Raw genomic sequence first — 21,705 nt, 5'->3', positions numbered from 1 at the left:
TTCCCAGCACCACGGCCCCTCTCTGCCCTTGAACTTGGCCTGTGAAGGGTCTGCTGCTCGCCCTTCTGTCCTCAGGCCGCAGGCACTGAGGTCCTCCCCGTGCCAGGTCAGGAGTTCCCTGTGAGAACTGAGGCAGTCACTGAGCTTCTCCCGAATGCCGAGGACATGGACGTTCACGTGCCCCACGGGCTGGGCGCGGGCCGCGTCTCGTGGGCGTTGTGTGCACCCCACGGTCGCGGGTGGCCTGTGACCCGGGGGCCAAAGCCAGCATCCTTTCCTCACATCCCACAGCCTCCCGAAAGGTGGACGTGGCAGTCCATGCCCGACAGTCTGCACGGGGCTGCCCCTGCTGGTAAATGTCAGGCACGAGGCGGGAGGGACAGCGTGAGTGCTGCGGGGACAGCGGTGCTTCCCAGGTGACGGCAGACAGCACACGCCTCTCGGGATGATGGAATCGCCCGGGCTTTCACGTCTCGTCCGAATTCCCAACCGTGTGCCTTGGTAGCCAAGTGACCCCCTCGGAGGCAGGTTTCTCACGTAGGAAATGGAGGGCCCCTCGCCCTGCCTGAACTGTCCAGCATTTGTAAAGCCCCTTCCGTGGTGCCTGCATGTAACAAGGCGCCCAGGAAGTGTTGGCCCTTTTCCTGTTCCTGGTCTCCCGTGCCCATGCGGTGGACGGTGAAGTAGACAAGTGTTTATTGAGCACATCTGTGTCTCAGTCACCGTTCTAGGCTCTTGGAATTCGTCAGCGAACAAGACAGATTCCTGCCTGCGTGAGGTATACGTTCTTGAGGGGGAGACAGACAGTTAGCGATAACCAGGGCGAACAGATGGTGTGTTAGAATGGAAACATTAGGAAAGAAGCAGTGGACAGGATTAGGGGGCTCGGGGGTGCTGGAGCAGGGGACAGCAGTCCGCTGCACGGTTCAGTAGGGCGGACGGGATTAGGCCCCGTGGAGAAGGTGAGATTGGAGCAAAGGTGAGGGAGGTGGATATCCTTCCCGGGCGGGCAGGGGAGCAGCTAGTGTAAGGCCCCAGGTGGAGGTGTGCCTGGAGGGGAGGGAGGCCGAGTTGCTGAGAGTGGGTGACGGTGCGGAGGACAGGCCGTCCCAGAGGGACAGGCTGGAGGCGGATCACGGAGGGTCTTGCTGGCCGTCGTAGGGGCATGGCTTTAACTGGAGTGGGATGGGGAACCTTTGGGGTGTTTTCAGCAAAGAGTAGCCTGGCCCAACACAACTTTTAAAGAGATGCTCTGGGGCAGGTGTAGGATCTGGCCACGTAGTAACCTGAAGAGCGGGGCTGGAGGAGTGCAGGCTGCGATGGGTGTGTCTTGAAACTAGAATCAACCACGTGCCCTGATGGATCGAACGATCTGACCTTGGGGACTGAGCTTTGGAGGAATCGTCAGCAGTGTTGACAGAAGAAAGATGCATCATTTTCCCAAAAGCTTGGCTTGACGCCGGGTGGAGCTGACGTCAGCAGGGTCTCCTGACATCCTGCAGTTGAGTCACCCTCGGCCTCCCCCGTGCCCTTGTTAATATCGTTGTCACTGGTGATGGTGGTAGTGGTGTTGGTAACAGCTGTCTGAGAACCAGACCCCAAGGGCTGGTGTGCGTTGGCCGTTATGGCTGAGTTCCCAGGCATGAAGGAGGTGGGCTTAACCACTTTCCCCTATGAGGTGAGCATGTGCTAGCATCACCGGGCCAGTGGGAGGGGCTCTGGAAGAGGGGCCAAGGTTATCCCTGCTGTGGAGCCCTCCTGAGAAGACCTGCTCCCCTGGGCATCCCCGGGCAGGACCTCCAGCTCTCTGAGTAGTTGGCTCCTGAGAAGATGCCAAGTGGCCGTCGGCAAAGCTGGGAGGGCTGTTCTTTTGCAGGAGGGCTGCCAGATAGAACACAGGGTGCCAGGTCAACTTGAATTTCAAATAAACAGTGAATCATTTTTTTGAGTGTAAGTTTGCCCCGAATACGGCATGGGGCATACTTGTATGAAAACATTACTGTTGTTTATCTGAAATTCAAAGTGAAGTAGGCGTCCTGTATTTAAATTTGCTAAACCTGCCTAGCCTCTGTTGGTGTGTCCTTGCTAATGGGCGAGGTGCCCCTTCGTAACCTGTCAGAGTTGCCGAGTAACCGACTTGACTTTGGAAGAGACGCTTCATTGTGTGGGGAGAAGATTCTGTGTGTTCTTGGGTCCGTCTTTCCCCGTCGTCTGAGCAGAGAATCAGGTCTCATCCCGAGCTCTCATCAGAGCCCGGTACAGCCTGCCCTTCCTCTCCTATTTCTCCCACGTGAGTTTTGCCAGGGGACTCCCTGCTGACCCACTGCTGGGTTTTAAGTCCTCCTGGATGAGGCAGTGCTGAGGACCGAGGCTCAAGGTCTTCAGCCCTGGAAAATCCAGGACTAGGAACCGTGGGAGTGGTGTCAGGTGCCAGCGGCACAGAGGCCTTGGGCTGGCTCTGCCCTCTGAGAGCTTATGGTCTGCTCTGCTGGGGAGACCTCTGCTTCCAGCCCTGTCCTGAGCACCTACTCTGCTAGCTATCCCCTCCCTCTGTTATGGGCTGATTATGTCCCCTCCCTAATTTTGTATGTTGAAGTCCTAGGACCGCAGAATGTGACTGTGTTCAGAGATAGGGCCTTTAAAGGTGGTTTCATTGAAGTGAGGTCATTAGGCTGGGCCCTCATCCAATGTCACTGGTGCTTATAGGAAGAGATCAGGACACAGACACACACGGAGGGAGGCCCCTTGGGGACACAGGGGGAAGACGGCCGCCACAAGCCAAGGAGAGACGCCTCAGGAGAAACCACCCCTGCAGACACCTTGACCTTGGACTCCTAGCTTCCAGAACTGAGAGACAATAAATTCCTGTTGTCTAAGGCTCCCAGGCTGTGGTACTTTGTTTTGTTAAGTCCAGCCGATGACTAGACCATCGGCAAGGAGATGCGAAAGGCAGACGAGAAAGCAAGGCAGGGAGGCTGGCCTCCCAGGGTTGAGATGAGACATCTTAGCTCTGCAGGAGGCAGGTCTCGCAGGGAAAATACCATCCAGCTCCGAAGCTACGGGGCTGTCGCTCTTCCTTGAGGACCCTGAACTTCTTTACGTGTCTTAGTTGTCACTTAGTCGGTTACATGTAACGGAAGAGTCACAGCTCAACCGAGTTTTGCATGTGCATATACCCATGTGTTCTGGGGGAGGCTTCCAAAGAATGTTATCCTAGAGCTATTTTTATGGCAGTGACATCTCTGGGTAATTAAAATTATTTTTATATCGTTGTTCTTAGGAATGAATTTGGTAAATATTCTTTAATACCCTCTGTTGCTTAGGCTAGTTTCCCATTTAAAGACTCATTTTCTTTTGTAAAAATGTCACCTCCAAGGTCAAACACTAAGAATTTGAAGCCTGGATTAATTTGAAGGCTGTAAAACCAGCACTTGATTCTAGGTTACTGGTGTTGTTATGCTGTAGAACTTCACGTTGTAAAATTTTTAATGTTTTCTATGTAAGTGCAATTGGTGAGCTTTTGCTTTAGATTCCACAGTTAGGGGAACAGTGTCCTAAACTTAAATTGGACAAGTTAGCCCGTGAGGGTAGCAGAGCACTTGGCAAACCATCACAGCTTGACAGCTGGGCGTCCTCTCCCTCCTTACAGCTTCCCGAGCTGGGATGGTGGCCGGGAGATTTCAACCGCAGGGGCCAGGTTGAAGGTTTCAGGTGAGCGTACCGGTGTGGGTGGCCGGGTAGCTGTAGATCCCAGCGCCCGGAATTGGGCCACAGAGAGCTGAAGATTCGGCCTGAACAAAATGGAACTCCCTCATTGTGGCACCAGTGGCACCAGTGGCACCAGTGTGCCTCTCAGCTGTCATCTTAGGAAGGACCCCGAGGTGTGACTCCAAACCCCTGTGGCCCCCAGGTGCATGAAGGTTCAAGGCACCCTTCTGGGTTTAAAACTCGAGTGATCGGTTTACTTAAATACCTCATTAGTGGTTACACTAATCCTCTCGTCCTCACACGGCCCACGGGTGGCTCTGTCCTGGTTTAAAGGATGGAGGCTCTCAGTGGTCCAGGGGCGGGCCAGGTGCACCCAGGGGCTTCCTGTGATGCCCCTCAGGTATGCTGATCTCAGCATCCATGGGGCTTCCTGGAGTACCTGTGGAACCTACCAGTCCAAGAGGACCTCCTGGGGGTGTCCCGAACCTGCCCCTGCTGTGGAGGTACAGCAGCACACTCCATGCAGAGACGGGTCTGCAGGTCCCTAGGACGGAGAGCCCCACAGGGGTGGCAGATCAGGGAGGGGGGAGAAGTGAGGAGAGAGGAGGGGGGAATGAGGAGTTCAGGCAGAGGTGCTTGGGGAGGGGAGGGGGTGAGTGGGAGGGGAGGGCGTGGGGGGGGCCAGGGGGTGGAAGAGGAACGGGGGGGAACCGACGAAGGGAGCATCTTCCCCTGCCGGCGCTCAGAAACACTGCCCCGAATGCAGCGGCAGGGCTGGCTCAGGCCTGGGCCCTGTGGAAGCTGTAAGGGAAACCACACCAGGGCTGGTGAGGGCGATGGGCAGGGTCACCACGCGTGCTTGCCTGGTTCACGGGTGGGAGGGGCACCTTACCTTCGTTCTTTGGGAATAATCCTGACCAAGGGGTGGGTAGTCTCCAGGGAGATAAAAAGATAACAGCATGTTTCCCTGAAAACCTGGGTAAAGGATGTGGGCTGGTCCTTTGGGGAGCCATAGGTAGGGTTGGAATAAGAGAAAGGGATTATGGAGGGTCCACAACCCAGCTGGGGATGAGAGAGAAAGTAGGGCTAGGAGCTCGGGGCCCTGGGTGCTGGGTGCCAGGGCAGGACCCCACGGCCAGGGGCAGCAAAGCCTTTAAAAGCCACCTGGGTTTCTAAGCAGAGCGGGCTGTGTGGGACCCTAATGGGTAGCCTCTCTGCTGAGCTCTGTCCCCAGCTGGTGGCGGACGCTGGAAGCAGCCAGTCTGTGCCCCAGGACCAGACCCTCCCGTGTCCCCTGAGAGCCCCCAGAGCCGCCTTTTCCTCCTCCGGCACGTTGCCCTCCAGGGCCCCTTGAGTGAAAGTGACAGAGCTCTGGGTGCTTTTTAACTGACTTTGGAGGGGGAAAGAGCTGCCTGGAATTAAACAACACTTGACTCTTTAGGTTGAAACAGGCTCAGACGGCAGCCATCAGAGCCCTCCACCTCATCGGCTGGGCTGCTCCCACCTAGTGGGACAGACTGGGGGGTAATCCCAGCCCTAGGCCCCTAGGGTGCGGGCAGAGGCGGCCACGGGCATCCCAGTGGCCGCAGGGCTTCTTCTACAGGGCCAATCCCCGGTGACACCTGGCTCCTCCACACCTCTCAGTGCCATGCCTGTGGAATAGGGGTCAGGAGGTGCTGAGGCCACCTGGAGCAGGTGCCCAAGACCAAGTCCAAGGCTTATCTTCTCTCGTTTCTGAATCCTCTCCTCTTTACACCTTGCTGCAGTCCGCAGACACCACAAGAGCAGAGTTTTTCAATGATGCCTCGAGCCCTTTGGTGGGAGACCCTGGTGGCTGCTAAGTGGCCGTTGCCTTCTCTCTGCTCGATCTTTCAGGATGCAGGGCATGTGAGGAGAGGGAGGATGCTGGTGCGGACCCGGCTTTGATGCCGATGCAGATACGGATCCTCTTTGCCCGGTAGATGTAGCCGTCTGTTGCTTGACCCCAGCTGGGGCCCCACCAAGCATTCCCGGCTGTGGAGCTAGTGTGAAATGCACCCGGCTTGGGTACACCCAAGGGGAGAGGAGCTGTTGCTGGTGTGCTGGGCGCGGAGTCGGGTGTTCAGCATGCGTTGTATTAGAGATAAGTGGGAATCCCTCATTTCACAGATACGAGCGCAGAGGCTCAGGGAGGTTCGGCTTTGGGCGCAGAGCTGGGTCTGGCTGCACAGCTCCCTGCAGGGCAGTGTGTGGGTGCGCCCAAACCGTCCCAAAGACCATTCAAGGTGGTGGGAAGCAGGATCTATTGCTTATACCGAGGACTCCCGAGTGCCAGCCTGCAGACCACTGCTGGTCAACGGGGAAGTTCCTGTTGGTCCACAGTGAAAAGAAAATGAGTCAGGACCCTGGGGTCATGGTCTCGTAATGTGTCCTTGACTGAGAGTTCGTCCTTTCTCCCTTTTTTTTTTTTTTTAATGTTAAAATGGTTGAGGGTTTTTTTGTTTGTTTTTGAGGGGGAGGGAGTTTATGGCAAAATAAACTCTGGGACCCTATGAGTACTCTTCTGTTTTTCAGATTGTTATTGACGTGTGTGAAATTGAGAAGCCTGTGGGCAGGGACACCTTTAGCAGCCCCCTTCCTGCCCACGATCAGAAGGGTCCTCACCTGTCCCAGAATTGGGACCAAATCCCTCACCTGCTCCCGCCGGCCGGCACCTGCCTCCTGGCCCTTGTTCCGCCCTGAGGCCCGGGGAGGGCCAGCTGTTCCTCTGGACTCAGCACCAGGGGAGCTCACCCAGGCACTTTAAAATAAAAGATTCAAAGCAGGTCAGGTTTTCATTTGGGCTTGAGATCTGGGAATGAAGCTTCATGGTCCTGGGAAGCGTCAGTCCTGCCTTTTCCAGTAAAAAGTTCATTTCATCTTCCGCTCCTTTCATATTCTGCTTAACCACATCATTAAATGAGCGAATGCCCGGCAGGACACCTGTGTCTGGCTCCCTGCGGCCCCTTCCCCGGGGCAGGCTTGGGCTGCCGCGTAGCCTGGAAGAAAGGCCTGCCGTTCGTGGCTTCCTTTTTGTCTAATGCTGTAATGAGGATTGGCGCCAGGCATTTGGGGGCGCTTCATAATTGTAAAGCCCGTTCTATTTATTGGCTGTTAGAGATGGTGAGGATGAGGTTTGTTTCTCTTGGAAATAGCGCATTCTCTTAACTGCACCAAAAATACTGTCGGAGCCGTATTTTATGGATGACCAAAATACAGTTCTTTGTCCTCTCGGCATCACACAGTTTGGTCTTGGACACTGTTCTGGTACAAGGAGAAAAGCATGTTAGGACTTAGCCCGTCAGGTGTTGACGGGCAATAGTCGGTGTTACATTTGCGTAGCGTGTTACACTTTTCACTGATACCAACGTCATGTGTGGGTTACCCCACAGTATGTACCATTTTATAATGTTGCTGTCTGAGACGCAGTCCATCTATAAGACCTCTGTTACATCCCTGTGGGGAAGGAGAGAGCAAACGTATTTTTTGCTGGGGGGCAAAATTGGAAAAGTGCTAAACAGTGGTACCATATACAGTTTCTGAATCCTTCCTAAATGTTTTGATGACTAAATACGAGAGTGAGTCAGGACCCTGTCTCGGACCCTCACTTTGAGCTGCGGTCACGAACCCCCTTCTGCTTCGTTCCAGATGTCTCCCGTCAGCAGCCCCCACCCCCAGTCACACAAACGCCCAGGCAAACTCCATCCTCGGCCACGTGCCCTGTGCTCTCCTGAAGGACTGAGCCCAGTACCCGACCCGTCAGTATGAAATGGGGGTGGAGAAACGGCCACTGGGCCCTGCTAACTCCCTGGGTGACTCTGAGCGTGGAGAGGCTGGGCGGCGTGGGAGCGCGCCAGCAACTGATGGCAAGGCTGGGACACCCAGCCTTAGACTAGGTTTGCCCTCTCCTTGTTGGAGGTCACCGGCAGAGACAGCCAGGAATACCACTGGCTAATAAACGTGGATCGGTGTAGTTTGCTTTGGCGGGGCGTGGGTGGGATGGGAGGGGAGCACCCCAGGGCCTCAGGTGAGAGGTCAGAGGCATCAGGAGGGCTCTGCACGGGGTCTGGGCTTCTGCTGGGTGATTCTAAGGCAGGTTGAGGACACCAAGCCGCAGCCAGTTCTCGACCGGGAGATGTCCAGACTCATCAGTGACAGAGCATCTCGGTCACCTTTATGTAGAAGGTGGAGGGTGATCGTGGGCCGGGTTTGCAGCATAAAGCAGCAGTGCCCGCCGTGGCAGACGGAGCCTGGGACGTTCGGTTATTTTATGGTGTGGACGCCGCCTGTGCATGTCCCACCTCGTCTGTTCCGGAGCCTTGTTTATGGTCAGTTGGGAGCATCCCAGCCTGGCGGTCACTGCGAACTCCAAAGCTGTGCTTTATTTTCTGCCCTTCCCCCCTCCCCTGGACCCCACTGTCCATCTTTATAAAAGGGATGGGTGATGCCCTCCTGCCCTAGGCAGGCTCACTTTGGGACAGGGTAGTGTTCTCCAGTCCCATCCCAAATGATGGCAGACAGGTCCCATTCTCCACATCGAGTCACCTGGGAATTCTAAGTAATAGGAGTCAGGTTGCTGTTGACCAGTTGACACAAGGCCACACTTTACATGTTTTAACGAAACGTTTACTGACTGGATTTTTCAGTCCTCTTTCTGTTTTACGGAGTCGGTAAAACCTTTTTCAGGGCTGGAGCATTTCCACAGCCCTTCTGAAGGTGCTGTGTCTGCAGTGCCCAAGGAAGGAAAAGGCCCCGCCTGCCTGCCTGCAGAGATGCTGGACACCTGTGCTCGCAGGTCCATAGACGGGGTTTGGGGAGTCCTTGGACCCCTTCATATTTTATGGAAAGTTTTACATGTAAGTGTGCATGTGTATGTTTATACGGAGAAATTTCATCGATCTTGCAGAATCTCCAAGGGATTTGCACTGCAGCAGAAAGCTCGCCTGAAGCCCTGGAAACGTGGAGCTTTCGGTACCGACATGTGCGGGGAGGATGCGTGGCTGGAGGGCCAGGCCCACTCGGCCGCGCTCCCTGCAGCTGGGCCCATGCCCCAGGCCGGTGTCTTCCCGGTCTCCCTGGCTGGAGGGGCCAGAACAGGAACCCTGGCCTGAGGTCCCCCTAACTCCGTCTGTTCCTCTCTTCAACCAGGGCCCCTCCTTTCCCACTTGGGGACCTGACTCACCAGAGCCCGGGGTGGCCACAGCTCCTCCCGGCCATTCCCTGGGTTGGGAGGGCTGCCACCGTGCACGTAGGCAGCCCTAGGACTGTGTTTAAAGAGAAGCCAGCGGGTCTGGGTGTTGTAAATGACTTTGACCTTCTTTGTTTTTGAGGACCTGTTCTCGACTGTGTGTCTGACTCCTGAGGCATGTGCTGAGGGGCCTGGTGACGTGCGGACATGCTTGTCTGTCTTTTCATTTCTGCCTGTGGCCCGTCTTCTCCCATCTCACAGATTCCCTGGGGAACATCTGCCACCCCCAGAGGACACACTGCAAACTGTGTTCCCTGAACTTGGTAACTGCAACTCAGTCACCTAAACTCCTACCTGAGTCACTCCTCTTTTGAATAGAATTGGGGAAATATTTGGTCATTGGCCGTGATTCAGGGGGCAGAACTCCGCTTCCTGCCTGCTCCCTGATCCACGGCCTGGCGCCTCCCAGGCCGGGCATCACCCGGGAGCTGGTTGAAATCCAGGTCCAACATCCAGACCCCCGACCCGGCAGCGTGGCAGGTGCCCCGAGGTTTCCAGCACATTCAGGTTTGATGGCTGCTCTTCACACATTTCAGTATTCAGTGAAGCGAATGTATCTGAGAAGCAGAAGGAATTTGGAGAAATAGGCCTGTCGGTCCTAAATCTCTCTTAGTGCCGCTCTGAGATAAGAGAGCGGATATAGGGCTTCCCTGGTGGCGCAGTGGTTGAGAGTCCGCCTGCCAATGCAGGGCACACGGGTTCGTGCCCCGGTCCGGGAAGATCCCACATGCCGCGGAGTGGCTGGGCCCATGAGCCATGGCCGCTGAGCCTGTGCGTCCGGAGCCTGCGCTCCACAACGGGAGAGGCCACAACAGTGAGAGGCCCGCGTACCGCAAAAAAAAAAAAAAAAAAAAAAAGGAGAGAGCAGATATAAGCTAAATGGAGAATGTCTCTAGGCTGTTCCACTTAAGGCTGGTGGTGAGCGAACCTGCAATGTGGCGAGATGGCTGGAATTCATGTTGGGGGCCCAGGTCCCACACGATCTCAGCCTCTTAGAAACGCTTCTTCCCCTTCCTCCTTTCTCCCTGTTAAAAGACATTTAAGAAAGAATCTTTCTGTCTAGGTGTTAACGCTAATGATTTGTTTCTCTTCCTGAGCATTTTGAAGTATTTTAATTTTTATCAAGACACACGGGTCTTGACCCAAAGCAGTGAAGTCCTAGTGATGGAATTTCAAGGTTTTCCACAAGTGGGAGGTTTTTCAAAGCAATAACGTAAAGAGAAGAGCCGTGAGTGCCAGGCCCATAGTTTACCGTCTGTGAGCACTTGTTCTGGACTGAACAGGTGGAGCTGGTGATGGCCAGGTGGAGCTCCGGCTGTTGGGATCTGGGCATCCCGGACCTCACGGAGTTGGTTGATTCATTTGCTGTCATAAGGGTCACAGGGTGACCAGACGTCCAGGTTTGCGTGAGACTGAGGGGTTTCCTGGGACCCAGGACTTTCAGCGCTAAAACTAGGACAGTCCTGGGCAAACTGGGCGGTTGGTCACTCGAGGAGATGAGTCTGTTATGAAAGCACGTGTGAGGTGTTAAGGGCTCTTTAAATGCCAGATGCTGTGGTCACTTCACTGCAAGGATGCTGGCCTCTATTTAAACTTTCCCATTGGCGTTTGGTGGGGAGCTCTCTGGCCGGTGGTCCTGTACCATCTCGCTGTCTCTTGAGAGACCCACACGCGTGAGTTTGGGGGCAGCACAGAGCCAGCATCTGGGACTGGTGGGCCTTTGAAGAGGCCGAGTTCTGTGGGTGTTTGAGAGCTCACTGCTCAGAGCCTGGCAGCCATCAGCTGGCTGTACCTGGCTTTTGCCTCCATTCCTGGCTTCCCCGACGAAAGCACCTTCCTATCGGAGGCACCGTGCGTGCTTGTGCCTTGGGGACAAAAGGCCACGTGGGCTGCCAGGGTGAGCAGTGACGGGAGCGGAAACCCAGGCGTGAGGACAGCAAGGTGCCGATGGCAGGTGAGGCTCTGGACCAAGCAACAATGGTGATGGAACCTGGGGGACCGGCGGCATCCTCGTCCGTTCCAGGCGAAAATACCTTCGTGTCCAGTCAAGCTGTTGAAAAAGCTTCTTGACTTTCAAAGAAACTGGTTTGCTGTGTGGATAGGAAGATTCCTGATTTTTTCGGGGGGGAATACTTTTCGGAAAGAGGATCTGGGACAAGCAGATGACAGTTGGAGGAACATTGGATCATGCAACCATTAAGATTCAGTTTGAGGGCTTCCCTGGTGGCGCAGTGGTTGAGAGTCCGCCTGCCGATGCAGGGGACACGGGTTCGTGCCCCGGTCCGGGAAGATCCCACATGCCGTGGAGCGGCTGGGCCCGTGGGCCATGGCCGCTGAGCCTGCACGTCCAGAGCCTGTGCTCCGCAACGGGAGAGGCCACAACAGTGAGAGGCCCGTGTACCGCAAAAAAAAAAAAAAAAAAGATTCAGTTTGAGATTATTATTGAATATCATGTTAATAAAAACAAGAAACTAAAGTAGTCAAAAGAGGGAACGTGTGTTAGTACTTGTGATGTTTTGACCGGAGAGTTTGGTGAGATGTAGGTTTCACAAGTGGGAGACGGGGAGGGAGAGGGGTTCTGAGGGAAACAGTGCAGTGAGATTGTGTGCAGGGACTCTGGGGAGAGAAGGACCCAAGTTCAGATCCGCCCTCTGGCATGTAGGCCTGGGGTCCTTGGGCCAAGTATAAACCCTCCTCCTAGTGTTTTCCATCTGCTGAGCACCCGCCGTGTGCTGGGCACTCTGCTAGAAAATTGCCATATGTGCCCTCAATCCAGCTTCACAAATATGGCAGATAGTTTTATTATCCACATTTTACAAATAAAGAAATGGAAAGTGAGAGGCTAGAAGTGATTCGTGCAAGCCTACACAGGACCTTGGGGCAGGATCTCAGGTCCGCTGGACTCTCCCATTACGCCATGGTGCCACTTTACCTCAGTTTCCTCATCTGTAAAATGGGCATTCTTGTGATTATAGGAAATAGTGTTTCATGTCCTTAACACAAGTCTCTGTACCCAGAGGTGCTTCCCCATCTTCCTTCCCCCTTTTAGTGCTGAACCGTTGCTCTAAAGAGCTGTTTCCCAAAATAGCACTGCTGGTCCAGAGCCTGCTGACTTTCTAGGCATCGTGACTTACTCACTCTTCCTTACTCTAGTTAAAGGACTATTGTTGAGTAAACACGTTTTTAGTCACTGAACTCAACTTTGCTCTTTGCAAAGGTGGCAGTTAGAATTGCTGCCTTTTATTTTGCCCAGCGGCGTAATGCACCAAATGAAAGAGGCCTGCTTTTCTTTCTTTTTTGCTCATGTGATGTACTCACACCCAGCCTTAGGTTTGAAGTTTCAGTCTCCCGCACATGGTATTTCAGGATTCGGGTGTAGATTCCCCCATAGCTCACGCGGTCCTCTTGTTCTCTGAATCACAGTGGCTCCTGGCTGGGGAGCCTTGACTTTGAATTGAGAGACAGATGCTGGGTAGTTACAAGGTTTCCTTCCTGCAGCAGGGGCTTGGCAAGTAATCGCCTTGTTTTTTAAGGGAGAATTTTAAGCCGCATTTTAAAGGGCCAGACCCACAGCTTTTACATGGCAGAAAAAAAATGAAACGAATCTTTAAAATAACTTGTACCCCCCTTCCTGATGCAAAAGGGATTTTGGAAAAGAAAGCTTGACTTCCATTGAAGTGATGGCAGGATGAGAAAGGCGGGAGATGGTCCAGGCCGTCTCCGATGGGCACCATGTGCGGAGTCAGAGTCGGTTTCTGCTCCCACCCCTTCCCGAGTGCACAAGGAGGGCTGGGTTATTATAGGGAAAGTTAGAGAATACAAATAAGCAAAAAGAAAAATACCCAACATTCCCACATTTTGGTAAATATCTTTCCACATACCTGGATGTGTGTGTGTGTCTACGTTCACTTTAAAGATGAGCTTCTCTGAACGTATAGGGTTTGTACAGATTTTCACTTTTATAACCAGTGCTGTGGTGAGCATCCTTATACCGAATGTCTTCGTCTCCCTGTCTGATCACCTACCTGGGATACATCAGTGGAAGAGAAGGTCTTTGATGACAGATGCCAAATTTCACTCCCGTCTGAAGCGTGAGTGCCCATTTTCCCATGCTGATTCTGGCCGTTACCCTTTTGAAAAAAAAATCTTCGATAGCTTGATAGAAATAAATGGTGCCTCATCACCAGTGGTTAATGTATCTGCTTACTTGTGTTGTTAAACATGAATTCATTTACTTATTGGCCTTTCGTTTTATGCCTGTTGTTCAGTCCTTTGTGGGTGTTCCTTTGAGGTGGTTATCATTTTTCTTCTTGATTTGGTAAGAACTCTTTATATATTTAGATATTATCTCTGTGAAATATGTTACAAATGTAGTTCCAATTTCCAACATGGTGTTTTGTCCTGTTACTGGATTATGTTCCAAATGCAGGAGGGGATTTTCGGAAAGGAAGCCTGAGTTGGGAGAATGTTCAACGTCACTATGGAGACTTTCCTCCTTAAACCCACCTAAAACTCATGGCCTTAGAAGAAGTGAGTTTGAGGTTACGGCTGAACAACTAACTCTAAGCCAACGTCATCTGTCCCTGCTGCCTTAGGGGCTCTGAAGAACCTCACCAAACTTTGGAAACATGCATTTACCATTTCCTTCTATTTTTTGATGCTGGATTTTTTTTAGAACATGGAGCTGGAAGAACTTTTAATTTTTAAATAAAATTTGTAGTTTAGCAGACAGGTAGTATGTATATGTGTGCATGTACGTAGAGTGTCCTTCGTATAAAATTTTTAAATTTCTAAATGGGAAGGAGTAGAGGCATGGACAAAAAAAAGACAAGACATTCATATTTTGAAATGACCTTACCTCATTTCCAGGATTCATTATTTCTGAGCCAATAATAAAGTCACCTTTAACTGAGAGTACCTGTCTCTCCTGACCCCGATTCAGTTGCTTAGTAAGGAGCTGGTATGGTTTAGATTCAGAATTAGAATGAAGGACAAGACAGGCAGAATACAGGCTGGCCCAGGATGGCCTGTGGACCTGGGGAGATCCGCTCCCCCCAGCCTGGGGATGCCTGCGAGGCTGTGCGCACAGGGCGGCCCAGGCTGTGTCTGAGGTCAGGAAGGCGCCCTGTGCTGCATTTCTGCCTGTGCAGGGGACACACGGGGGCTGTGAATGGGGGCTTCTTGAACAACCAGAGGTAACCCCGCATCGAAACCTACAGGGCTGAGGAGCTTCCCCGTGACAGGCTCTGGGCTCACAGGACGCACTGGGCAGGGCTGAGAATCCAGAGGAAGAAGTGGTTGTTGTTGCTTTTTTTTTTTTTTAATTTGAAGACAATAAGAAACGTTTCACGGAGGGTCGGTGACCTGTCCTCTGCAGGCAGTGCGGCCCGCGGCATTTCACGTAGGGCTGCGAGGTGTGGGGGGTGGGTCACGCCAGCAGAGGCGTGATGGCAGGCTGGGGGAGGAGCTGCGAGAAGGCTGGGCAGCCGTGGCCTGAGGGGCTGCGCAGGGGCCTGGGGGAGATGTCGTTCAGGGTGTGTAGCTGCACGGCCTGCCTTGGGAGAGGCAGGGGGTGGATGGAGGGCTGGGGTGGACGGAGGGCTCCGGTGGCCCGAACGACCGTCCCGGGGCAGGTAGGGGGCGGGGAGGGGAGGAGCCGGGGTCGGGCAGGTTGGGTCGCGGGCGCACGTGGAGCTGCCAGCTTGGAGCGTAGCCGCCGGGGTGAGCGCGGGAGGCCGTGCGGCGTGGGCTGCGGTCTGTGGACGCGCGCCCACTGGTCCTCGGGCGGCCTTACTGTCTCGTGCGGATATCACAGCAGGGCCTTGGGCGACGGCTGTCTCCTTGGGTTGTCTCTCTTGTCTTCATCCACAAAGGAGGATAAGATCGGCCCCCGTCTCGGGGATGACGGAGGAGATGGGCCCCCTGCGGGCCTCGTTCCACACGGACATCGTGGTCTTGGGGGCGGTGGCCGTGCCGAGATCCTGCGGCTGCGGGGGAAGCCTCGTGCTCAGGGCGGAGCTTGACGGGGACGTTTGCCCCCCGGGGTTTGTAGAGCAGGCGAGGAGCAGGGCAGTGTTCCAAGGGAGGTTAAGAGAGAAGCAGCATCTTCCCGCGGAGAACGGCACAGCCTCGGGAGATACCCTAGCTCCCTGCGGGCCCCCCGTGCCGTTTCTTCCCCGACTCTGAAGCATGCTTTGGGGACGTAGGGGAGCAGATCTGAACGAGCCGCACGACTCCAGGTGACTGGGAGGGTTTTCAATGTCGAGAGAGAGGGAATGGCAGGTATGGCCATGGGGTGGGGGACCCTGTTTTGCCCCCATTGCGGACAGCATCGACTTGACAGCATGTCTCATGAGTGAAAGGACCACCAGAGGACCCTTTTTTTAATAATCCCTGCACAGGAGATGATGTGATTCCTTAGTGCTGTATTAGATCCTGGCCCTACCGAGAGGCAGTGGAAAGTAGGAATATCGCTTCGTGTGTGGTGGCTTAAAATCATAGTCAGAAACCCGCGTGCCAAAACAAGGTGTCCCCAAAATAACTAACGTTGCCCTTGATCCCCAAAAGCGAAAGTGCTCTCGTTACGCTGTGATGTGCTCTCCTGATGAGTTCCTGGCCTTAGATGGACACCCACAGTGGGACCTTGATGAGGAATCTTCAGTCTCTGGCTGTAGCATCCCTCCTCCTCGCACTCCGATCAAGCCGGGGGTGCGTCCTCATTTGGCCTCGCTGGCCTTTAGGAAAGAGGCTTGAGTCTCATCATCACGTCAGTGTCGGGAGGCACATGCCCCGTGGCAGCGCTTGGCAGGCAGCATTAATAGCAGTAGCTGGTGCTGTCTCCAGTTTTAGTGTGTGCCAGCTGCTGCGCTGTGCTTTCTGGGCAGTGTTTAATTTTGTCCTCGCGGTTGCTCTTGGGGGCAGATGCTCCGATCATCCCCATTTTACAGACGGAGAAACCGAGGCTCTGCTGGGTTACGTGCCCTGCCCGAGGCTCTGTTTGACGGTCAGCTCTGCCTGACTGCAGCCCCCGTGCTCCATTTGTGCAGAGCATCCTCGGAGACTTTGCAGGGCCAGGAGCAGCAGCTGGTCAGCTCGGTGCTCGGCCAGGGTCTGCGGTCGAGAGATCCACTCCCAGGCAGAGCTGCCCTGGCGAGACCCTTCCATCTCTGGGAACCGGGTCATCCTCCTTGCGTTGCTGGCGTCATCAGCACCACAGCTGCTTCTCCTCGCATGCCTGGCACCGTCGGCGGCAGCATTTCACACCGATTGCCATTGCTTCTCCACTTCTGCCGCCACCACTCGCCTCTCCGATTCCACAAGCCCCCGCGGCACACAGCTTTAGCGTCCAGACTGAGTTGTCTGCAGGACTTTGGTCCCTCTCTGCTGTGGGAGATGAGCTTCACCCCCTTTATCTCAAGGAATTTGCTTCACAGGGATCCACACTCGGCACCTTGCACCTGCGCGCCTAGGCTCTCCTCCCGCGGCAGGGGGCTGTGTGCACCTGCGATTAGGAAGGGGCTGGCCTGGCCCGGGAGGACTGACCTCATGCCAAAGGCAGGGCAGTTCCTCACCTCCCTTCTAAGATTTCCCTGGGAGAAGGGCCCTCCCTGTAGGAGCAGGCCTTCCCCACTGGCTGCTGTGCACGGAGCACGTGGGCTGCACCAGGCACTGCGCTCAGAACTGTTCGGATACCGTCTTGATGGCCCTGTGAGGGAGAGGGGATGACCCCTTCTTCCAGCAGGAGCAGTAGCCATGAAGTCAGAGCCTGATTCTTTTTTTTCTGGGGGATAACAGCTTTTTTGAGATATAATTTACGTACCATACAGTTCACCCATTTCCAGTATACAATTCAGTGGTTTTTAGGACGGCCGCAAATACGCGCAGCCATCGTCACAGCTTTAGAACATCATCGTCTCAAGGAGAAACGCCTTATCTGTCAGCTGTCACTCCCCTACCCCTGCATACTCCTTGCCTCCACTTTCCAAGGAGCCAATAATCAACGTTCTGTCTCTGGAGATTTCGTAGGGCCTGCTTCTTGGCTGTGGACAGCAATTATGTTTTTGAAAGAGCTGGAAAGAACCTGAGGTGGTCTCAGTCCAACCCCTTTATTCTGCAGACGAGTATTTGCCTGGCATCAGGCTGCTCGTGGGCGGTGCAGCTGGCCGGGGGCCCATCCGTCTCCACGTGCTGCCCCGCCCCTGCTCTGCCCCCTAGCGTCGGAGCTCTCCCGTGATGCCCGCCCCAGCCAGCAGGCAGCAGGCCCCGGCCCTGCAGTGTGTGCCAAAAGTAGTCCTTGGGGTTAGAATAAGAATTCTCAGTAACGGTGACGTGAACAGACCATTGGACGATGACAGTGACGGCCCTGGGGCCGCTCTGCAGAGCGCAGGGGCCGCCAGAGGGGAAACCAGGGCCCGGGCCCTCAGTTTGCCCACTTGTAAATAGAACTGCTGTTTGGATGATCGTTATATTTTCTGTAGTCACCCAGGACCTCAAAGTGTAAGAACCCTGGCCAGTGGATGGAGCAGGTCGGGCGGGCTGAGTCCAGGAAAGTAAGGCCAGTAGACGCTCAGGCCAGCTCCAGGTTTGGTGAGAGGTAGGGAGCTGCCTGCCTCCTGGGTGGCTTGGGATTCTCGCCTTAGCGAAGAATAAATAATAAAAGAATAATAGGGCTTCCCTGGTGGCGCAGTGGTGAGAATCCGCCTACCGATGCAGGGGACCCACGGGTTCGAGCCCTGGTCCGGGAAGATTCCCACATGCCGCGGAGCAACTAAGCCCGTGCGCCACAACTACTGAGCCTGCGCTCTAGAGTCCTGAGCCACAACTGCTGAGCCCGCATGCCATAACTACTGGGCCCGCACGCCTAGAGACCATGCTCCGCAACAAGAGAAGCCACCGCAATGAGAAGCCCGCACACCACAACGAAGAGTAGCCCCTGCTCGCCGCAACTAGAAAAGCCCCGCGTGCAGCAAGGAAGACCCAACGCAGCCAAAATAATAAATAAAAATAAATAAATTTATATTTAAAAAAAAAGAATAATAAAACTACACAAAGCTTCTCCTCTGTAAAGTGTTCCTTTGGAACGATGCCTCCTTAGAAGGGAAGGAGTCTGTACAGCTTGGCATCCCACGGCCCTCTGCCCACGCTCTGCTCTCCATTGATTCCATGTCACATCAAGAGACTGTGGCTCGACCATGAAAATAATAACAGCAAGAGGAGAAGTGACCCGTGGTTCCTGAGTGCATCCTGATAAGTGCTAACTCATTTAATCCTCACAACAGCTCAGTGAGGTAGGTGGCCTGAGGCCCACAGAGGAGGCATCGCGTTCAAGGTCACACAGCTAACAAGTGGCAGATTCACCCCTGCGCTGCTGGTGCCGGAAGCTTCACTCTCAACCCCCCATGGTCGTGGGAGGATGAAAAAGAAGTCTCATGTAGAAGCGCCCACGACGGCTTCTGACACTGGTGCCTGTTTAGAAAAGGGAAGAGAGACGCCCTCTCTTGCTTAGGTCTGCTCACATCCTCCTGGATGTTTTTGCTATTTCATTGTGAGGTTCTTTGTCTCTCTCTCTATATATGTTTTTTTTTGGTTTTTTTTTTTTCTATTTGCGGTACGCGAGCCTCTCACTGTTGTGGCCTCTCCCGTTATGGAGCACAGGCTCCGGACGCGCAGGCTCAGCGGCCATGGCTCACGGTGCCCAGCCACTCCCGCGGCATGTGGTATCTTCCCGGACGGGGCACGAACCCGCATCCCCCTGCATCAGCAGGCGGACTCCTCAACCACTGCGCCACCAGGAAGCCCTTGTCTGTATTTAAAAAACACAAACAGGAAGGAAAGCTCAGATGAAAACTCAAAGCCCAGCCCAACCGGCCATCTCTCTCACATGTAAGGGGTCGCGAGGATGGAGAGTTTTTCTCCTTAGTGCATCTCCGGCGTCCAGCGTGGAAATGTCAACCTGGAAACCTTCTTTCTGATTTGGGGAGCAGCGCACAGCTGATTAGAAAACAAGAGTCTGGGGTGCGGAGCTTCCCCGCCTCTCCCCTCATTGCTACAACCCCCCTCCTGCTGGGCGCTTGCGTTTTGCATTTTGCCAACATCTGCTCAGGCTGCCTTTTCTTCCCCAAGTCTTGACAAAACCACACCCTTGGTTACAAAGAGGATATCTGTAACCAGTGGCAAGCACAAACAAGTGTTTTGACTACCATGTTAACTTTTGAGGGATTCTTATATTTTTTCCAGCCTCATAAAAATTTACCCTCTGAGGTCTGGACTGCATTCAGTCTCCATAAGTTGGGTGTTTTGGCTTGTTCTGCTCGCTTATTCCTCCTTAGAAACTTAGGTTGGGGAGGTGGAATCCAAAGAGGAAAAAAGGGGCTGGAAGTCTTTGGAAGCCTCTGAAGAGCTCTCGCCCCAGGGCCCTCTGCCCCTCGCTGCCCAGTGGGAGTGCTGTAGGCAGTGAGCTGGAGCCTGGGGGCCGTGGGCTCTAGAAGGGGGCCTGGGGCTCGACTTCTCTCCTGCTCATGTGGCCTCCTGTCTAAGGAGTAGAAGTTGGTGCTCGAGGCAGATAGGCCGTGATGCACAGAATATCACTGTAGAAAGGATTCTAGAAAACCCCATAATCCCATTCTAGCTTTACAAGTGAAACCAACCCTTTGCCTTGAAAGGAAGGGTAGAAGGACACCAGGACCTCAAGTGCCCAGTCTTTAAAATGTCATTTGCTGTTCTTTTCTAATTTTAAAGGACCATATATTTAATTATATCCATTAGTCCCAGAAATCACATTCAGAAAAGTATGAAGAATGGAAATTGCTTATAATGGCGGCCCTGCCCCTGGCCACCTGCCCCCACAGCAAGCATTGCTTGTGAGTCAGCACCACCTTCCCCCAGCCCCCAGACAGGGCTTCAGAATCCTCCTTAACATGTATGCAGGCAGCTGCTAACTACTGGGATCGACACGAGCTCTGGACCGGGGATTGACACCTATGCTGAAGTGGAGGGTGAGGTCCTCCTTCTGTTCACTCCTGGGGAGGTGAGCGCCTGTGTATGCGCTGGGTGTCGGGTGGCACCTGCACAGATGGGTTTTGGACCACACCCTGGGCGATACAAAGGCTACAAATCTCAGCCCCACTTTGTTGTCATTCTCCATACCTACTAGCCACTCTGCCACTGGAGTGATTTAGGAAGTTGAAGCCTTTGATAGTCACTAAAGACTTTATTAAAATGAAAACCCCTGTGGGAAGGGTCATACCTGAAGGTGTTCTCCGCTGGAACTTCAGTTCTCTAATAAGATCCTGGCAGAGCCGCAGAGCTGGAGTCGTGAGGGACAGACGGGGGTGGGAGACGCACCGTGGAGAAAAGGCCGGGCCGGCAGGAGGCGACAGGAGACCCCAGGCCACCTGCTGCAGGTCATCCTCACCCGGCTGACCACAGTGAGGCTCTCTGGAAGGGACCTCGTGGTGTCGTGTATGCTGATTGGCTTCCTGGTTATGAACAGGGTGAGTGGAGTACCAACTTCATCCCCATCGACATTTAGCCAGCGGAGTGTGTTGCAGAGAGCATCTCTCTAAGGAAGATATGACGTAATCCGAGTTTCTATAGGAGGAGGACAGCCTTTCGGCATCTGCTCCAATTGGAAGGGCTACCATTGGAAAGGTGCATTCTGTGCTCTTAGCACATACGTGGGGCGAGCTCCTTACCAAATGAGAGGACAACAGGGGGACGGTGGTGGGGAAGACACGTAGGGCATTTGCTAGGTGTGGTTTATAGTGTTCTGGGTCTCCTAACTGCTTCACTTTTGATTTTTCACTCTAGTTTTTTACCTTTATGCATGAAAGTGAGGAATCATTGTGTATGTGCTTTGCACTTGCCTTTCTGGTGTTGGAGTCACCCTTAACAGGAAGGAAATCTAAACAACGCAGTAGCTCCAAAAGTGCTGGTCTACGTGGTCTGGGTGCTGTTTCATCCGGGTGGTGTGACGGTCGGAGGGCGCGCTGAGCTGAGAGCACCCTGCTTTTTCCTGGCTCACAGCATTACAAGTGCAGCTGCCTGGGCGCCGTGGGCCCTTCGCCTGCCTGGAAGACCTGCTCCTCAGTTATGAGACGCTTAGGTGATAGAATCACTCACCTTGGCTGGGGAGGGTGCCCCACAATGGGGACCTGTTACTGCCTTCCATCCCACCAGCCTGCGTCCTCGTGCTCGGTGCCCAGGGAGCTGGTGCCCGGCTGGATGGCACTTGGGGCGCTGTGTGGTGGGGAGGCGTGCTTCCGTGACGGGGGCAGCGGCCACGGAGTCAGGAGGGACCTAGGGCTCACGCTTGGGCTCTGACCTTCAACAGTTGGCCCGAGGTCTGTGTCTCTTCTTCCTCATCCGTAAAACTTCTTAGAAATGTGGTGCTAACGTACATGAGTCTCCAGTGCAGCTCTGGGCACATCACCAGCCCTAAATGAAGGTCCCCTCCCCACATCGGACACCTCAAACTCAGGTACGTTGTGGAATTAAAGGATGTACCTCGGAGGCTCCCCTCCTGAAGGAATAATCTGACTACTGTCCAGCTTGAACAGACCTGTTGGGCACGAGACAACTGGCTCTGGGTTTCTGTTCTCAAGTTCTCTGAAGCCGGGCCTCGGTGGCGGTCACCTTTGCGCCTTCTGTTCCTCAAAGACTAAGTCTTTTTTTTTTTTTTTTTTTTGCATTTTTGAGTGTTTTATTTATGTCAAATTGGATAAAATGTGTGT

At 54.0% G+C, this 21,705-nt stretch overlaps 1 protein-coding gene across 1 annotated transcript in view; it reads left to right on the top strand.

Moving 5' to 3' along the window:
* The window catches only part of PGBD5 (piggyBac transposable element derived 5), an 89,071-nt gene that overhangs the window by 19,816 nt on the left and 47,550 nt on the right, over positions 1 to 21,705 (top strand).

Source organism: Phocoena sinus, chromosome 16, assembly GCF_008692025.1.
Source record: "Phocoena sinus isolate mPhoSin1 chromosome 16, mPhoSin1.pri, whole genome shotgun sequence".
NCBI classification, from domain to species: domain Eukaryota; kingdom Metazoa; phylum Chordata; class Mammalia; order Artiodactyla; family Phocoenidae; genus Phocoena; species Phocoena sinus.
This window is presented reverse-complemented; position numbering and strand designations above follow the sequence as displayed.